The following is a 19,297-nucleotide window of genomic DNA, read 5'->3' as shown; positions in this document are numbered from 1 at the left end:
GAAAAAATGTTAGAAAATGGCACAGTAGATATAAGCTAAAGAGAACTCACCATTCTGTTACTTGAGGGAAAAGAGTCCAAATTTTGTTTGGAAATGTTTGTTGTGATTTTTCAAAATCTTTTTTCAATTCTCACTTATGAATAAACAAGTTAATGAATGAGATAAAATAAAATTACTCTATTTTGATACACTGGGTTTGTTATGAGTTTGAATTTTCAGAACCATAAAAATCGTATACTTTATTATCTTAAGAGTAGCTATTTACCAATCCCACTTTAGAATTTATGAAAGTTTTCAGATACCTATGAAAAATAATTAAATCTATCTGGAAGGCTAAAAGTATAGCTGCAGCAGACTGAATTATAGTGATAGAAAGGATGTACTCCCCTTTGTTTTCCAGGAATGGCTTTGTGCAAAGAGAATGAATAGCATCCTTACCTGCTCTGACTTTATGCAATTCCTTTAATGTAAGACAGCACCTTTCAATAACATAATATAGATATATAGGTAGTGCAAGTAATGATGGCAGGAGAAACAAGAAAGGGTATTTTTTAGTATCCTTAAGATACTAAAATGTTTAAATGTTTATTCTTCTGAAGTATTACTAATACTACAGATTTCAGGGTTTTTATTCCTCTACTCTTTTTTTCACTATTCCCACATAAGCTCTTTCTCTCATACACACATTATTATGTGTGCTCATATATACACACGTATATATACACAGTCAATGTGTAAAATCTAAAAATCTTGCATTTTCCTAGTATATCAAAGAATACTAACACTTCTATATTCCAAATATTCCTGTTTCTCTTTCTACCGTGTGATATATTTAACTTTGTTAATACTAGTTTTCTCATTGCTTCTTCATGTCTGTCCTTGCTCCTTTTTCTACTCGTCTAACTTGAGATCTGGGGGTGATTATTTGGAAAAGTAAATTTTATATTTCTCCTGTATTTAAACTTTGTAGTGGATTTCCTTTCCTTTAATAACAAAATCTAAGCTTTTTAAAAGAACCAATTATACTGTACTTAATCTGTATATATCTGTTTCTCTTTTTCTGGGCTTTTGAAAGCATTCCTCTGATCAGTATTTTCTGTTCTGAACTAAACAGGTGTTGCTCAGTTCTCTACCCTGATCACATACTCTACCAGAGAAAATAGTCTCACATGATCTCAGTTCCCACATCCTTTTACTTATTCTGCAGAAAATTTCCCCTCTGCAACAATTTAATTGTTTCTGCTTGTTGTCTGCCTCATCTCCTGGGATATCTGCTCTCTGTTCGTGGGTGCCCTCTCTTGTTCTTCCTAAATCACTACTAATGAATGAGTGCACATCTACTAATCAGCCAAATCAATAAGTAATTTAAGTGAATTGATCTAATACATTTCTTTTAAAGGGTAAGAAAAAGCCCAAAACACTACACATAAGAGACATTTTGCTTAAAAAAGTCAGTTTTGTTACAAAAAGGGAAAAGAACCTTATTAGCTAGAAAGGAATTATAAATCCTACCTATTTGTTAAATTCATTAGAATCCTACTTATAAATTTTTTTTTGTGGGTCACACCCGGCAGTGCTCAGGGGTTATTCCTGGCTTCAGGCTCAGAAATTGCTCCTGGCAGGGACGGGGGACCATATGGGGCGCCGGGATTCAAACCAATGACCTCCTGCATGAAAGGCAAACGCCTTACCTTCATGCTATCTCTCCAGCCCCCCTACTTATAAATTTTAACAATAATTAATCAGATGTCTTTGATTACAGGAAAGAGTTGACCAAGAAAAGAGATGCAAAAATTTGTTGCTGACAATGAAATTGTGGAGGTATAGAGAGAGAATAGAAGATGATAGTATGAAGGTCTTCCCTCCCCTTTGACAAGTTATTAATTTTTCCATTTTAACTTACACCCAATTAAAGGGTCCCTACTCAAGTGTTAGTTGAGGTAAAAGATTTACTTTTTTCTGAAAGACTTTGCCTTCACTTATCAACAGACCCCAAGTTCATCTATGGTCAAATCCCTTTCTTCTATTTGCCACCTCTCTCCATTGTCTTGGACTTATAAGTAGGTAGCTCACGGAGAAGTGGGTCTTCAGATGACGTGTTGGCATCTCAGAATCACTAATATTTAATAGCTCAGAAATATTCATTTATTTTAACAAATCACTGTTTCTCCAGTAAAGTGGGAGTTTTACATGCTTTGCAGAGTTAATCAGGGCTAACTCATCATTTAATAAAGATAAATGAGAACATTTTATTTGTACTTATTGAACATTATAATATATTTAAGAAAAAGGCAGAAAACCTAAATGCATAGTTGAAGGTATGTCACTAATGGGACACTCAGATCTAGAAACAAAGGATTAGAGGCAATTCATTCTTTGTAGCATGTTCAAGCATCACCTTCTTTCCTTTCCCAAAAGAGAGGACTAAACTGATTTTTTAAGTACTTCTTCCATTTTTTATAAAACTTAACTACACAGTTTTATATATTATAGTTTTACTTTGAACTTTACACAGAAGTAGTCCTGTGATCTATATTTTTCTTCCTACCTGTTCTCTCAGTGATTCATTTTGGATTCTATCAAATATATGTGAAGAAAGAGAAAGGAAAATAGAGTTCTGTGACTCAACTTTTATTCAGACATATTTAAATTCACTTACTATTTGAAGCTTCACAATAGAGGCATACAGATCCAACCGTCCATCAATCAAATGAAAAGATGCATCTCCACAGTTAATCACTGGTCACTAATAGACTCTTGGTCATTCTCATTTTTACCTGCCATGAATGTTCATCTATGCCTGTAGTCCATGTACACACATGTTGTCAGAACTGTGTATTATTGGGTTTATATATGAAATCTTAAATACTGCCAGGTAAAGCAAATATTGCTTCCTTTATTTTAGTGGACATGTGATTTTATACATAGTTTTAGTTGTATATTCATGTTATTCAAAATACTTTACAAATTAGATTGGACGTGTTTTTGCTTGATTCTTAGTGACTAGGATATCCTCTTTGGTAAACTCCCTGTTGAAGTCTAAAAATAGACATTGTTAAGTAGTTTGTGTATCTGTATTTATTTGTAGAAATTATTTTCCTACTCTGATTGCAGCTCTCTGTCGAGAGTAGCAATGACACTTTTGCATTCTGTGACTTCATCTCCATTTTCTTCTTAGTGTCTCTGCCATAGCAGAAACAGTTACTGTTGATGCTATTCAAAGTTTGTTTACTCTTTTGTGGTTATCATTCCTCTGTGCCTTTTAGGATCTCATTCCCTAACAAAAAAATTGATCTAGATGTTCTCATGTGTTACCATTCAAAAGTTTATTTTGTCTATCAGATATAGTGCTAAAATCCACTAGCATTTATTTTTGTGTATGGTATATATTTCATGCCAAGTTTCTTTTAGTTTTTACTGCTATTCACTTGGCAAAACACTACTTATTGGAAAAAAAAAACTATGCTCTCTAGTGCAGATTTAGCCATAAATCATGTCTCTCATTGTGTGTGGGTCTGATTCTCAGGCCTTGATTCTATGCTGTCATTCTGTTGTTTGTCCTTGAACCAATGTCATTTTGTATTGGTGTAAGATGAGCACAAGCCACATGCAGGTCATGAAATTTGTCGGATGACATCCACTTGAACTTTTCTTTCAAGATATTCTGTTATTTAGCTGTCACATTTCCACCTATATTTTAGATTCAGCTTGTCAATAATGTCCACAAAAAAGTAAGCCCAGGAGTATTTTAATTGATACTATATTCACTATGTTTTTAAAATATGTAACTTTAAGATATCAAAATTCAACATGCAAATATTATTTTGACAGTTTTAAATCTCTCAATACATGAATTTATTATAAAACATGGTAAAGTGTACAATAATAATGCTTATACAGACTTTGTTGATTTTATTATTATTGAAAAATTATTTTGCATTAACATGTATATATGTGTGTGGCTTCTGAATCTCTGAATAAAAGTTGTCACAGAACTCTATTTTCCTTTCTCTTTCTTCACATATATGCATACATATAAAGATGTATATGTAAGAATGAACATGTTTTTATTTATTGATTAATTGATTTTAATTTTTTACTTATTTGTAATTCTAAATTACATTTATAAACTTGGATTTAATCATCCTGAATTTACTATATCACAACATTGCATTATATTTTATAGCTTCCTTTTCATTATTATTCTATTTTCTAATTGAAAACTCTTGCAAGTTTAATTTAAGGAAGATCTTTTAAATTATTTTTGTATTTTTCTCTTCTTAACTGAAATATGTAAATTTTAACATTTTCAACATTTTAAAATATCAAATATCTGCTATCTTCTTTGTGTTTTGTTTTTGGATCAAATCTGGCACTGCTCATGTGTTACTCCTGGCAGGCACAGGGGACCATTTGGGATGACAGGGATCAAACCTGAGTCAGCTAAGTGCAAGGCGAATGCCATACATGCTGTGCTCTCTCTGGACCATGCTTTCTTAACTTTTTTTATTGTTTTTTTTATTTTATCTTACTACTTAATATTTCTTTAATTTCTCTTTTAGATAAACCTACTATCATTTCTCTACTTTCTGAAAGTAATTTTTTATTTTATATCGTTATTTTTTATTTTATATTGCATGAACTTAAAACTGTAAATTTTCTGATTTTAGTGTTTTTCCAAACCTTGATGTCATTATTTTTTCCATTCATTTTAAATTGTTTTATATTCTTATTTTTGATTTCTTCTTTGATCGTGGAATAGTTTAAAGTTTATTACTTACTTTACAAACTCAAGACCATATTTTAGTTAGATTTTTGTCAATTACTTCTAAAATAATTGAATTTAGAGAATGTGTTGATCACCCTATGGCACTTGTGATTTGCCTGCAGACCATCACCTGAAAATTGTCTTTGATGCTCCTGCTAAGCTTTACCAGAAAAGCCAGATTTATTGATGATCATTTGGCTTATTGTCATCTAATGGCTATGATTAACAATGCTCCTTTAAATGTTTATGTATAAATTTTTGTGTGGATTAACTACCAGATAGTGCATCAGTGATTAGCTGCACAATTGATATTGCTACCCAGATTTGAAGGTTTTAATTTCTCCACAGCTTTGCCAAATATTTTTGTCTGGCATTGTGACACAGACACATTCTAGTGACTGGTATCTCACTTTAGTTTTTCTTTACAATTTCTTAGTAAACCATTAACTTTTTGTTTTCCTCCTCTTTTCCTTGCTTTTGTTGTTACTGCAATTTCTTGGCATCACAAACTTGGTTTGTGACATTTGTGACTCTTTGGATCATGATGACAATGCTGAAGGTCACAACCACTATGTGTAATGGAACCAGATCAAATTTTTGCGTGCAAAACAGGTGCTCACCACTGAACCACAACACAACCCCACCTTTTGCTTTAGAGAGTTCAAACCTTGTTATTAGGCACATAAAAATTTAGTGTTATTATATATTTCTGGTGAATTTTACATTTCATCATTAAGAAGTGTGCCATATGTGCCCTACCAAAAACAAAAAAGTGCCTAGTTATCACTAGATATTATTTTCTTTTACTTTGCTAAACATGAATAGTTTTATGCCCATTTAAAAAGTTAGTGTTTGATTTTTACTTTTAGTCTATTACTTTTGCTTTCAGTCTATTTATTTTGAATGTATATTCTATAAAATATATATACTTAAATTTCCTATAAAATTATTTGTCTTAAAATTAGGTTATATGGGGCAAGAGGTAATATAACTGATATGGTCAATCCAGGTTAGATCTCTGCTATCATGTATGATTCCCTAAGCTTACTAGGAATGAGTCCTGAGCACAGAGCCAGGAGTAATTTCTGAGTACAGAGTCAGGAGAAAACCTTGAGCACTTCCTGGTGTGTCCCAATTTCCCTCACCAATGGATCATATCTCATTAATAATATAATTATGTTTTTGATTTGTTTATAAAGTATTTTTATTTGAAATTCTTCAGGTTATTTCTTTGTCCTAACATCACATTTTTTCAAGAGCTGTTATCATGCTATCTCCATCTTCCCAAACAAATATTGCAGTGAATTTAAACTTTATTTTGTTTCTATCTTTCCCTTATCTCTTTTGTTGCATTCTCAGTGGAATAAATGATCTGAATTAACTATTTCTATTATAGAAATACTTCAAAAATACATTTATAAATTCCATAAATTCCTGAGCATTAATTTTTCATACTTTGTGTAGAAGATAAATGTCAATTGTGTTTGCTGTTATTAGTCTTTTATTGCATTTAGGATACTTTCATTTTTTAAATACCACTTCTTAGGGGATCAGGGTTCCAACCAGTGTGCAAGTAGCTCAAGGGCCAATACTCAGACTATTGGGCCAGTTAGTTCAATGTTTGTATGTACATTTCAATGCAATGCAATGCAGTACTTTTAGGCTTGGAAGTACTCAGGAGTGGCCAGGTCTATGCAGAGGTGCTCAGGATATAACTCAAAATAGGGCTTGATCTTGAATTGACTGACCAGCAAAGGATGCAAGTCTGATCTATGCTTCAATCTCTTAAGTACCCCTTATTTGTAAGACATTTTGATATTTTTATTTGGAATAAATCAGTCTTCCATTGTGTCATCAAGAATGTCTGGTTTTGCATATTTCAAATGTTTAGAATTTACATATTTGGTGCTGGAGAAATATTAATTAAGGTAGATAGGACACTAGTTTTCATGTGGTGACTTGGGTTTGATCTCTCACATCATCCTATAAGAATCACCAGGTGTAATTTCAGAATGCAGAGCAAACCCCCAAAATAAATGCATTAAAAACAAGATTTATAAATTTTCCTAGTACTAATTTGTGAGTGAAGATCTCAGGGTAATTGCTGAATGTTTGTTCTTTACACTATTTATCCTATCAAAAATAGTCACAAATCAGGTAATAAGTAATTAATGTTCCTAGTGAATTCGTTTATCCAACAGTGTGATCAAATTTAAGTTGTCACTGAGGAAGTCCCAATAAACAAGCCAATTAATACCATTCTCTGCCCTGGATTCTGAGAATAGGCCTATGAAATTTATATTACTATGAAGGAATTCATTTAACTGTTCCACATAAGGAGGAACATATATGATTTATGGTTTATGTTCCATATAATCATTAACCATGAATGCCTATAGACTAGAGTCAATATATCTCAACATAAGAAAGCAGGAGAGGGACCAGAGCGATAGAACACTGATAGGGCACTTTCCTTGAACGTGGCCAATTCAGGACACACCTGGTTCCATCTCTGGAGCCCCATAGGGTCCCCCTAGCCAGGAGCAATTTCTGAGCGCATAGACAAGAGTAACTCCTGAGCGACACAGGGTGTGGCCCAAAAACAAACAAACAAACAAACAAAAAACAAGAGAAAAGACATTTTAGAGAAATGTATAGAAATATTAGACAAGCATCAGATGGAGCAAATATTTCTTCCTAGATTTTGTTCATGGGTCAGGGTTTAATTACAGAAATTAAGGTTCATGAAGCCAGAGGCCAACAAGCTTTAATACCTACAAGTGCATGTCCTCCTGAGAACCACAAAGTGTGGCCCGAAATTTCCCAAGCACTACTAAGGTGGTCCTGATGGTCCCAGCTCTACAAAAACCCAAATTAGCATTGCATCTTCAAGTTCCCACATTGTATAAAAATCATAGTTGACTAAATATAAACGGAAGTGTCCTGTGCCCCTGAGTAGTCCTTGGGAGACTCCTCCCTTCTAAGCACATGCATGCACAGAACAATCCAAAATTTGTCTAGAGCAATTATGCCAAGAATCTTAGGCTTTCTTCCTCACAATTTCCTAGAAAGCAAGCCTTATTAAACAGAATCTTATATAATGTTACTTCATTAGAGAGGAGAAAGGAGCTTCTGATGTATGAGGCAAGTTAAGTCTCCTACTTACTTCTAAATAAGAAAACTTCCAGTATAAAGGCAAGAAGTCAGTGAAGCAGCAATGAAGCCACATAGTTTCTGCCCTGTAGTTCATAAGTCATCTCTGATGACACAAAATCATTGTATGTGGTTATATCCTCTTATACGCACAGAGGACAGGTTCGCTTGCTCCTGATCTAGAAAACATTCAAGAAACACCAAACACAGTCACTACCTATGGCATCGTATTTCTGTCTAATAGACAAGAAATAGCACAGTGTTTCTAGAGGGAAAAATAGCTCTTTAAAACCCTGAATTGATAAAAAAAAAATCAAATTTGATTGTAAGAGCCATGAGTGGATTGTAATCACTGAACCCCACTCCCTCCTTAACTGAGGAATGACAAACTTGGGTGATGTGATTCATCTCTCTCAGAAAAACAGTGTGTATAGTATTTATATGTAGTATAAATATATAATATTTACATATTATATTTGTAATATTATATATGAAGATGTAATATGAATGTCTATAAATGTGATATAAATTATATGAATATACTTGCATAAGTATAGATGCATACAATATAATAAACTATGACGGAAAAGAAAATAAATTTGACACCTCTGATTGGTAAAGGAGTAAATGGAGGACATTCACTGGAAGAGTAGAAATGTATGTTGAGTAAATTAATTATAAATATATGATTTGGTAAACTTGGACAAGTAGTATAGTTAGACTGTTTATGTTGGGAGACAGTTTCTTTCTTCTGAGATCCTACTTTTTCCTGACTTCTAACATGTTTAAATGAGCATTTAAATAGAATATCTGAAAAAGACAAATTTAGTTTGAGGCAAACTTCAGGAAATCATCATCATATTAGCCTTCTGAAATTCAATGTGCTGCGAAGATGGTGAGAATCCTAAAGAGTGTGGTCTCTGGACAAAAATTAGTGTGAAAGTATCTTGGGTGACCAGGTACATGGAATGTCAAGGGCATATCTCTGATGCAGATAAAGCTGGGGTCTAGGCTCTATTTCCTCCAAGTACTCCCTCTGGAGATATTTAACGGGCAGTACTGAGGTTGCCCTGGTCTGCTGGAAAAGTAAGTGGAAGGAAGAAAGTAACAAATTGCTGGCTGTGCTATTCAGAGATAAGGAGGAACAATTATATGAATAAATAAAATGGAGACAAGCAAATTGGGGTATAGAGGATGGAAATATTTAGGTGATATTAGTCAGAGATATCAAGAGTCACATGTCCTAACTTTTGGGCAACTCTTGGAGGTGAAAGCCTAAGCAGGCAGCATAGTGAAATCCAGTAGAATGACTATGGGATTCAGAGCAGGACAGGTGTCAATGCCCTCCACCCTGTCCCCAGTCTTGACTAAGCTGAGAGGTCCCAGAAGTTAATTACATCAAGACCTGATGATAGAGGAGACAGAGGCATGGCTGGTAAAGAAAGGAAGACAGAGTTGGTGGCTGACATCAGCCAAGAAAACAAACAGTTCCAGGGGCAAGAAGGGAATGCTTGCATCCTGTCCTGAAAGGAATTGGAGCACTGAACTGTCGGTGTAGGAGAGTGTTTTAGCCATAATAAAGAGAATCCAGAAATGAGGAGAGGATGAAGAAGGAAGGAAAAGCAATCTTTAGTTGGATATGAGTGTCATAAAAAATTCACATGTAAATTGATTAAAATATTAATGAAGAGACTAACACTAGGTATATTGGAATTAACATGTTTTAAAAATAATACTGGGGACTGCAGCAATAGTAGAACAAGTGGGGCATTTGCTTGGCTCAGAGACAACTGGATTCAAACTCTGACACCAACTGTGCTAAAAATAAGTCCTGAATACAGAGCCAAGAATAACCCTTGAGTACTGCTGGGTATGACCCCCAAATCCAAAAATTATATATTATGATATAATAATTTTAAAGTAGCTTTTACTTACTTTATCCTACTCAGATTTCACCAATATGTTACTTAAATATTACAAACAAACCTCAGCATATAAGAACACTTTCTATCACACTACTAGATAGTTATTTAATCATTATTATAATTATTATCCTTTTATCTTTTTTTGGGGGGGGGTTACACCCAGCGGTGCTCAGGGGTTACTCCTGTCTGTCTGCTCAGAAATAGCTCCTGGCAGGTATGGGAGACACTATGGGACACCGGGATTTGAACCAACCACCTTTTGTCCTGGATCGGCTGCTTGCAAGGCAAACGCCACTGTGCTATCTCTCCGGGCCCATTATCCTTTTATCTTATGAAAATAATGTTTTCTTAATATCTGGGAAAAGATAAGTTACTTCTAACTTGCATTTATACAATACACTTAATTTTTTCTTGGCAGATATTGTCTCTAATGCTAATGTTTGACATTAAATTTCTCACATGCAACTGAAAAGCAACCAAAACTATGTATGAAACTCGAACAAATACATCCCAAGAGAAAACAGTGAAAGGACTCAATAATTTTGCAGTACATTAGAAAGCATCTCAAGTCATAAGCGTCTGCATATAGATACTGTGCCAAAAGCAGCATCAGTTCACACAAGAACCCTAAGAGAGAAAGGTGGGTTTTATGAATTAATTTGTTTTATCCATTACTTCTCAATGAGACACATTGTTCTGCCATTTAGATTTTGATTCTGACTAAAGGGAAAATGATCCAAAGTCATATCAATCTTAATCAAATTGTTGTGTCATTACAAATTTATACCCTTTTTGGGGTTGTATGGAAAAAGTTATAACATTGATTACCTTAGAAATTTATGTTCTGGCCTTCAAACAATGACTAATTAAATACTAGTTGGACCAATTTTAACAACTTCTGAAGAAATATTATGCTATAAGACAGGCAAGTATCCTGATAGCCTGGAGTCATAGATGAGGATAAATATGAAAATCAAGTAAATGTGCAAAGGTATAAATATGAATAATGACAAATGTTTTGTTGCAAATAAAGAAACATGAGATGTAGAGGTTTTAGACATTGGAGAAAGTACAAAAGATGGTATGTGACCAAACTCACATAAGACTGAAAATTAATTCTTTTTTTAGTATTTTTTATTTATTTAAACATCTTGATTACAAATATGATTGTGATTATGTTTCAGTCATGTAAAGAACACCCCACTTAACCAGTGCAATATCCCCATCACTAATGTCCCAAATCTCCCTCCATCCCACCCCACCCCCACCTGTACTCTAGATAGGCTTTCTAGTTCCCTAATTCATTCACATGATTATGGCAGTTCTTAGTGTAGTTATTTCTATAACTGCACTCACCACTCTTTGTGGTGAGCTTCATGATTATGGCAGTTCTTAGTGTAGTTATTTCTATAACTGCACTCACCACTCTTTGTGGTGAGCTTCATGAAGTGAGCTGGAAGTTCCAGCCCTCCTCTCATTGTATCTGAGGATTCTTGCAAAGATGACTTTTATTTTTCTTAAAACCCATAGATGAGTGAAACTATTCTGTCTTTCTCTCTCCCTCTGACTAATTTCACTCAGCATAACAGACGCCATGTACATCCATGTATAGGAAAATTTCATGACTTCATCTCTCCTGATGGCTGCATAATATTCCATTGTGTATATGTACCAGAGTTTCTTTAGCCATTCGCCTGTTGGAGGGCATCTTGGTTGCTTCCAGAGCCTGGCTATTGTGAATAGTGCTACAATAAACATAGGTGTGAGGAAGGGGGTTTCTGTATTGTATTCTTGTGTTACTAGGGTATATTCGTAGGAGTGGTATAGCTGGATCATATGGGAGCTCAATTTCTAGTTTTTGGAGGAATCTCCATATAGCTTTCCATAGAGGTTGCACTAACAGCATTCCCACCAGCAGTGGATAAGAGTTCCTTTCTCTCCACATCCCCACCAACACTGTTTATTTTCAATTTTTTTGTGATGTGTGCCAATCACAGTGGTGTGAAATGGTACCTCATAGTTGTTTTGATTTGCATCTCCCTGATGATTAGTGATGAAGAGCATTTTTTCATGTGCCTTTTGGCTATTTGTATTTCATTTTTATCAAAGTGTCTGTTCATTTCTTCTCCCCATTTTTTGATGGGATTAGATGGTTTTTTCTTGTAAAGTTCTGTCAGTGCCCTGTATATGTTGGATATTAGCCCTTTATCTGATGGGTATTGGGTGAATAGTTTCTCCCACATGGTAAGTGGCTCTTGTATCCTGCGCACTATTTCTTTTGAGGTGCAGAAGTTTCTCAGCTTAATGTATTCCCATCTGTTGATCTCTGCTTCCACTTGTTTGGAAAGTGCAGTTTCGTCCTTCAAGATGCTTTTACACTCAATGTCATGGAGTGTTTTACCAAAGTTTTGTTCTATATACCTTATGGTATCAGGTCTGATATCAAGGTCTTTAATCCATTTGAATTTTACCTTTGTACATGATGTTAACTGGGGGTCTATGTTCGCTTTTTTGTAAGTGGCTAACCAGTTCTGCTGGAACCACTTGTTGAAGAGGTTTTCCCTGCTCCACTTAGGATTTCTTGCTCCCTTGTCAAAAATTAGGTGATTGTATGTCTGAGAACTCAAGCTTATTCCACTGATCTGAGATTCTATCTTTATTCTATACCATACTATTGCTTTGTAGTACAGTTTAAAGTTGGGGAAAGTAATGCCTCCCATACTCTTTTTCTCTAGGAGTGTTTTAGCTATTTGAGGGTGTTTATTGTTCCAGATGAACTTCATAAGTGTTTGATTCACTTCTTTGAAGAATGTCATGGGTATCTTTAGAGGGATAGCATTAAACCTGTACAATGCTTTAGGGAGCATTGCCATTTTAATGATGTTAATCCTGCCAATCTATGAGCAGTGTATGTGTTTCCATTTCCGTGTGTCCTCTCTTATTTCTTGGAGCAGGGCTTTATAGTTTTCTTTGTATAGTTCCTTAACGTCTTTGGTCAAGTTGACTCCAAGATAGTTGAGTTTGTGTGGCACTAACGTGATTGCGATTGCCTTCTTGATGTCCTTCTCTTCCCTACCATTATTGGTATATAGAAAGGCCATTGATTTTTGTGTGTTAATTTTGTAGCCTGCCACCTTGCTATATGAGTCTATTGTTTCTAGAAGCTTTTTGATAGAGTCTTTAGGGTTTTCTAAGTAGAGTATCATGTCATCTGCAAACAGTGAGAGCCTGACTTCTTCCTTTCCTATCTGGATTCCCTTGATATCTTTTTCTGCCTGATCGCTATAGCAAGCACTTCTAGTACTATGTTGAAGAGGAGTGGTGAGAGCAGACTTGTCTTGTACCAGAATTTAGAGGAAAGGCTTTTAGTTTTTCTCCATTGAGAATAATATTTGCCATTGGCTCGTGGTAGATGGCTTCAACTAGATTGAGTAAGATTCCTTCCATTCCCATCTTGCTGAGAGTTTTGATCAAGAATGGGTGTTGGACTTTATCAAATGCATTCTCTGCATCTATTGATCTGATCATGTGATTTTTATTTTTATTGTTGTTGACGTTGTGTATGATAGTTAGATTTACGGATGTTAAACCATCCTTGCATTCCTGGGATGAAACCTACTTGGTCGTAGTGTATGATCTTCTTAACGATGCGTTTGGATCCTATTTGCCAGAATTTTTTTTGCAGATTTTTGCATCTGAATTCATCAGGGATATTGGTCTGTAATTTTCTTTTTTGGCAGCATCTCTGTCTGGTTTTGGTATCAAGGTGATGTTGGCTTCAGAAAAGCTGTTTGGAAGTGTTCCTGTTTTTTCAATTTTATGGAAGAGCCTGGCTAGGATTGGTAGTAGCTCCTCTTGAAAGGTTTGAAAGAATTCATTAGTAAATCCATTGGGGCCTGGGCTTTTCTTTTTAGGCAGATGTTTGATTACAGTTTCAATTTCCTCAGTAGTGATGGGGGTGTTTAGATATGCTATATCCTCCTTACTTAATTGTGAAAGGTTATAAGTGTCCAAGAATTTATCCATTTCTTCTAGGTTCTCATGTTTAGTAGCATTAAGTTTCTCAAAGTAGTCTCTGATTACCCTTTGGATCTCTGCAGTATCTGTAGTGATCTCCCCCTTCTCATTTCTAATACAGGTTTACCAGGTTTCTCCTTCTCTCTTTCTTTGTGAGTTTTGCCAATGCTCTATCAATCTTGTTTATTTCTTCAAAGAACCAACTTCTGTTTTTGTTGATCTTTCAGATTGTTTTTTGGTTTTCCACTTCATTGATTTCTGATTTTAGTTTTGTTATTTCCCTCTGTCTTCCTATTTTTCATTCCTTTTGTTGGTCATTTTCTAATTTAATGAGCTGCGTCATTAAGTTATTCAGGTATGCCCCTTCTTCCTTCTGATGTGTGCTTGCAAAGCTAAAAATTTTCCTCACAGGACCGCTTTTGCTGTGTCCCATAGATTCTGTCAGTTTGTGTCTTCATTATCATTTGTTTCCAGGAAAGTTTAGACTTCTTCTTTGATTTCATCTCAGACCCACTGGTTGTTCAGTAGCAGGGTGTATAATTTCCAATTGTTAAAGTTTTTCTTCTGTGTGGCTTTGTAGTTCACATCTAATTTCAAAGCCTTGTGGTCAGCAAAGGTAGCCTGTAAGATTTCTATCCTCTTGATTTTATGAAGGTATGTTTTATGTGTCAGTATGTGGTCTATCCTGGATAATGACCCATGTACTTTGGAGAAGAATGTATATTCAGGTTTTTGGGGGTGGAGTGTCATATATATATATATATATATATATATATATATATATATATATATATATATATGGAAGAAAGAGGAGGACTAGTATATATATATATATATATCCAGGTTTTTGGGGGTGGAGTGTCATATATATATGTGGAAGAAAGAGGAGGACTAGTATATATATATATATATATATATATATATATATATATATATATATATATATATACTAGTCCTCCTCTTTCTTCCATTACTCTTTTCAGGGTTAGTATGTTTTTGTTGGGTTTCAGTCTGGTTGACCTATCAAGTGTTGACATGGCCATGTTGAGGTCTCCCACAATTATTGTGTTATTATTGATGTCTTCTTTCAGATTTTTCAGTAATTGTATTAGATAATTTGCTGGACTCTCATTGGGTGCATATATGTTTAATAGTCTGATTTCTTCCTGTTGCACATATCCCTTGATTAGTACATAGAGTCCATCTTTGTCCCTTACAACTTTTCTGAGTATAAAGTTGGTGTCATCAGATATTAATATGGCCGCTCCAGCTCTTTTAAGTGTGTTGTTTGATTGGATGATTTTCCTCCAGCCTTTGATGTTGAGTCTATATTTGTTCTGACTATTCACGTGTGTTTCTTATAGACAGCAGAAGTTTGGATTCATCTTTTTGACCCATTTTGCCACTCTGTGTCTTTTAATTGGTGAATTAGTCCATTGACATTGAGGGAGATGATTGTCATTGGATTTAATGTCATCTTTGTAGATAAGTTTGCTGTGTTTGTTGGTCTCTCTTATCTTAGAGTAGACCTTTCAATTTTTCCTTTAAGGCTGGTTTTTTATCTGTAAAGTTTCTGAGCTGTTGTTTGACCATGAAGCTATGTATCCTTCCTTCAAACCTGAACGTGAGTCGGGCAGGGTGCAGTATTTTTGGTGAGACATCCATTTCATTCAGTCTTGTCACAATATCCCACCACTGTCTTCTGGCCTTGAGAGTTTCTTGTGACTTGTCTGCTGTAAGTCTTAGGGATGCTCCTTTGAATGTAATTTCCCTTTTTAATCTTGCTGCTTTTAGTATTCTATCTCTATCTGTGGGATTTGTCATTGTAACAAGGATGTGTCTTGGGGTGTTTTTCTTTGGGTCTCTTTTAGCTGGTACTCTTCAGGCATGCAGGATTTGATTGCATGTAGTCTTTAACTCTGGGAGTATCTCTTTGATAATGTCTTTGACAGTTGATTCTTCCTGGATATCTCCTACATGGGTCTCTGGGACTCCAATGATTCTTATGTTGTTTCTGTTGAGTTTATCAAAGACTCCTATTTTCATCTGTTCACATTCCTTGAGTACTTTCTCCATTGCCTGATCGTTTTTCTTAATGTTCTTTTCCAATTTCTTCTGCTGTGTTGAGGTTTTCTGCATCTCATCTTCCAGCATGCCGATTCTGTCCTCAGCTGCTTTTACCCTGCTGGCGAGGCCCGTGTTTTTCAGACCTGTTATTTCAGTTTGGAGTTTTCTAACTTCTGTCTTTGTGTTTTGTTTAGATCGATCTATGCTTTCTTTGAGTTTTACAAACATCTTCCATATTGCTATTCTAAACTCCTTGTCTGAGAGGTTAATTCGATGGTTGAAGTTTTTTAGGTCAACCGAGCTATTGTCTTCATTCTTTGTGCATGTTGATTGCCTGTGAGGTTTCCCCATTTTCCTGCTTGTAGTGTGATTTTTCCTGCATTTTGTGGTGGGGTTCATTGGGTAGAAAGAGTGTGCGGCTGCAAAGTGAAGTGGAGCCGTGCTCTTCTGAAGCCTCTGGGAGTGCTATTTTTGGGCCCTTTTTGGCCCACTCCCAAGAGGTTTTGGAGACAGGACAGTGGAAAAACACACACAGGCAATACTCACAGTCGGGAATCACTGGGCAAGCATAGATTTTCCCAGCCTGAAGTTACAAATAGGCGACCTCCTTTTCTGCAGAATACTGCGGATAGCCAGTTTTCATGGTCCGACACAGTTCTTTGGTGCTCCGGCCCTTGGGTGAGCCTCTGGGAGTGCTATTTTTCTGGGCCCTTTTCAGCCCACTCCCAAGAAGTTTCTGAGACAGGACAGTGGAAAAACACATACAGGCAACACTCACAGTCGGGAATCCTGAAAATTAATTCATAACAAAATAGTAACCAATGGGCAAGGAGGATATTTTCAAGTGGCAAACATATTTTAGCATACACGGGACACCAAGTTTATCCCATGACTTCATGACTAACCTTCCAAGTATAGCCCTGGTGACCCCCAAATACTGTGCTGCCAAACCAGAAGACCAAAATGCCAGTCTCCGAAGTACTGCTGAACATGGTTGCTAATAAAAGGAAAAACTAAAGAAAGAATATAATGCACCTACAATTCCTTTTATTTAAAAAGAAACCTCCAACATTAATGATTCTACTAATAAGCTCTTAGCACTCTGAGGAAAGTTCTGGATTCTGTCAATGCATCTATTCAAATTCCTAAAAGTCAGGAATATAGAAGGTTTTCTGGATCCTTGCAGAAAAGTCTAAAATCTGAAGGTGACCACAGGAAGTACTTTGGGAGAGTTTCCAAAAGCAGAAATTCTCAGACCCCTGGCAAAATTTGTTATTTTATATATTTTTATTTATTTGTTTGGGGCCACATCCACTGTTACTCAGGAGTTACTTTCTACTCTGAGCTCAGAAATCATTCTTGGTGAGCTTGGGAAACTATATGGGACGCTGGAAATTGAACCCAGATTATCAGCACGCAAGGCGAATGCCCTACACACTGTACTCTGTCTGTGTTTTTGCATCGATACTTATTTTGTGAACCCAGGTGGTGCTACCTGGAATGTGCATACAGTTTTCAGGAAACTCTCACAATCCAAAGCAGCAAGTCCCAGACTTCAATTTCACAACCCTAAGCTAAAGGGTGATTCCTCCTGCTCAGCATCTCTTCTGTGTTCCTCCCCCTGCAACCACCACCTCTTCCACTCCATCACTTACTGCAGCCTGCCCTCTCTCACAGAGAAAGACACTTCTGTGGCTTCAACTTGCTTTGATGTGGGGACTGGAGGAAACCTTTTCATCACAATTCTGTGAATTAAAAGTATGCTGAGCTCTAGTATTTTCCCTCCCGCAATGGAACTAAAGAAAAGTGAAAGATATAAACTAGTGAAAACTACTTATTAGCTGTACATGCAGGTTGTCACAATTTTGGAAGCAAACTTTCTTGCATTAATCATTCTATGAGGGGCAGGATGTGGTGTTTGCATAATATAGGCAAAAATGAACACTTTTCACGACAATATAATGGGGATTCCACCAGACTAATTAAACAAAGGGACTAAATCAGAATCATAGATCTAGATCTAAATTTGCATTTAGCTTTTTTTTTAAATTAACATTGAACACAAAGCTAGCCGCTGAAAGCCCTAATAAACCCTCTTTACATAATGAAAGTACCAGTAGTTGAGTGAATTACATCCTGACAATCCTGCCCTACTAATGCAAGACCCAATAACTTTCTCTCTTTGACACCTGCTTTAGGTTTTAGCATCAAACTTTATCCAATTAATGCACTTTAATAAAGAACTGTGGTTCCTATAACAGTGCTCTCTACATTTTTCTGAGTTTTACCCTTTTAAGGCCTTTTGTATCTTCTGCTGCAAATAAGAAATAATTCTCACTTGCTTGAAGCATCTATGAACTCTTGGTGACTTTATAGCCATGAGCTGCATTTGAGATTCAGTGAACCAATGTAGTCAATTAGTTATACTTTATAATTAACATAGTCACATTGCCACTTGAATATTTCAGTTATGAAAAATAACTTGATTACTACTCTGGGAATATTAAAATGACATTGAAGACCAAGTGCAGAAATGTGATAGTAATGTACACATTTTATAAAATTTTCTCAATAATTAATCATGCTCAGAAATCTAGGGGGATTGATTTTCTGGGGGCATAGGTTAGAGTAAACTTTGGAAATTCTCTGAAATGTACCATGTAGAATCCCCCCCCCCCCCAAAAATAAACCAACACACTCTTTCTCATCTACTACCTGGATCCTGAATGTCCATAATCATCTACACTTAGGACTGAAGGGCTAGAATTCCCTCCCTGGTATCCAGAATAGTTTAGAACATTTCCCTGCCTCCAAGGACAGCTGCAAAAAAAAAAAGTCCTTGTTTTTTATCTCAAGTTTTCTTTTTTCTAAAATTCCTAAATGAAAACTGCATAGACAACTAGAATTCCATTTCCATATTGTATCTCACTTGAGGATAAATCTAGCTTCAATAGTGAGATGCCAGAGGCAGCAGCTTGCAGTTTATGCTAAATGAAACTTTTAACTGAGATATCAGCTGCTGTGAGGAAGGAAGGACTCTGAGAGCAACAGACCAGCAAAGTGGCAGGTGTGGTCAGGATGCATGTCCAGGCTTGCCATTAAGGGTTGGACAAGAGTATGAGCACAACCCACCAAGCATCTCAGTGACATAATTTCTGAGCCATAACTCATGTCTTAGTTACTTAGGAACTTAGTAAATGATGTGATCTGTTCTTCCATATTGGAGGGCAAATGGGTTATTTATTCATGTTATTAATAACTTGAATTAAGTAAAATACATGTCTAGATGTGAGAGAGGGTGATAAACATAATAAGAAGGCAGATACTTTAAAATGAAAAAGAGAGGGAGATTATTGATCACAATTTT

The sequence above is a fragment of the Suncus etruscus genome, chromosome 12 (genome assembly GCF_024139225.1).
Source record: "Suncus etruscus isolate mSunEtr1 chromosome 12, mSunEtr1.pri.cur, whole genome shotgun sequence".
NCBI classification, from domain to species: Eukaryota; Metazoa; Chordata; class Mammalia; order Eulipotyphla; family Soricidae; genus Suncus; species Suncus etruscus.
Note: the sequence above shows the minus strand (reverse complement) of the source record.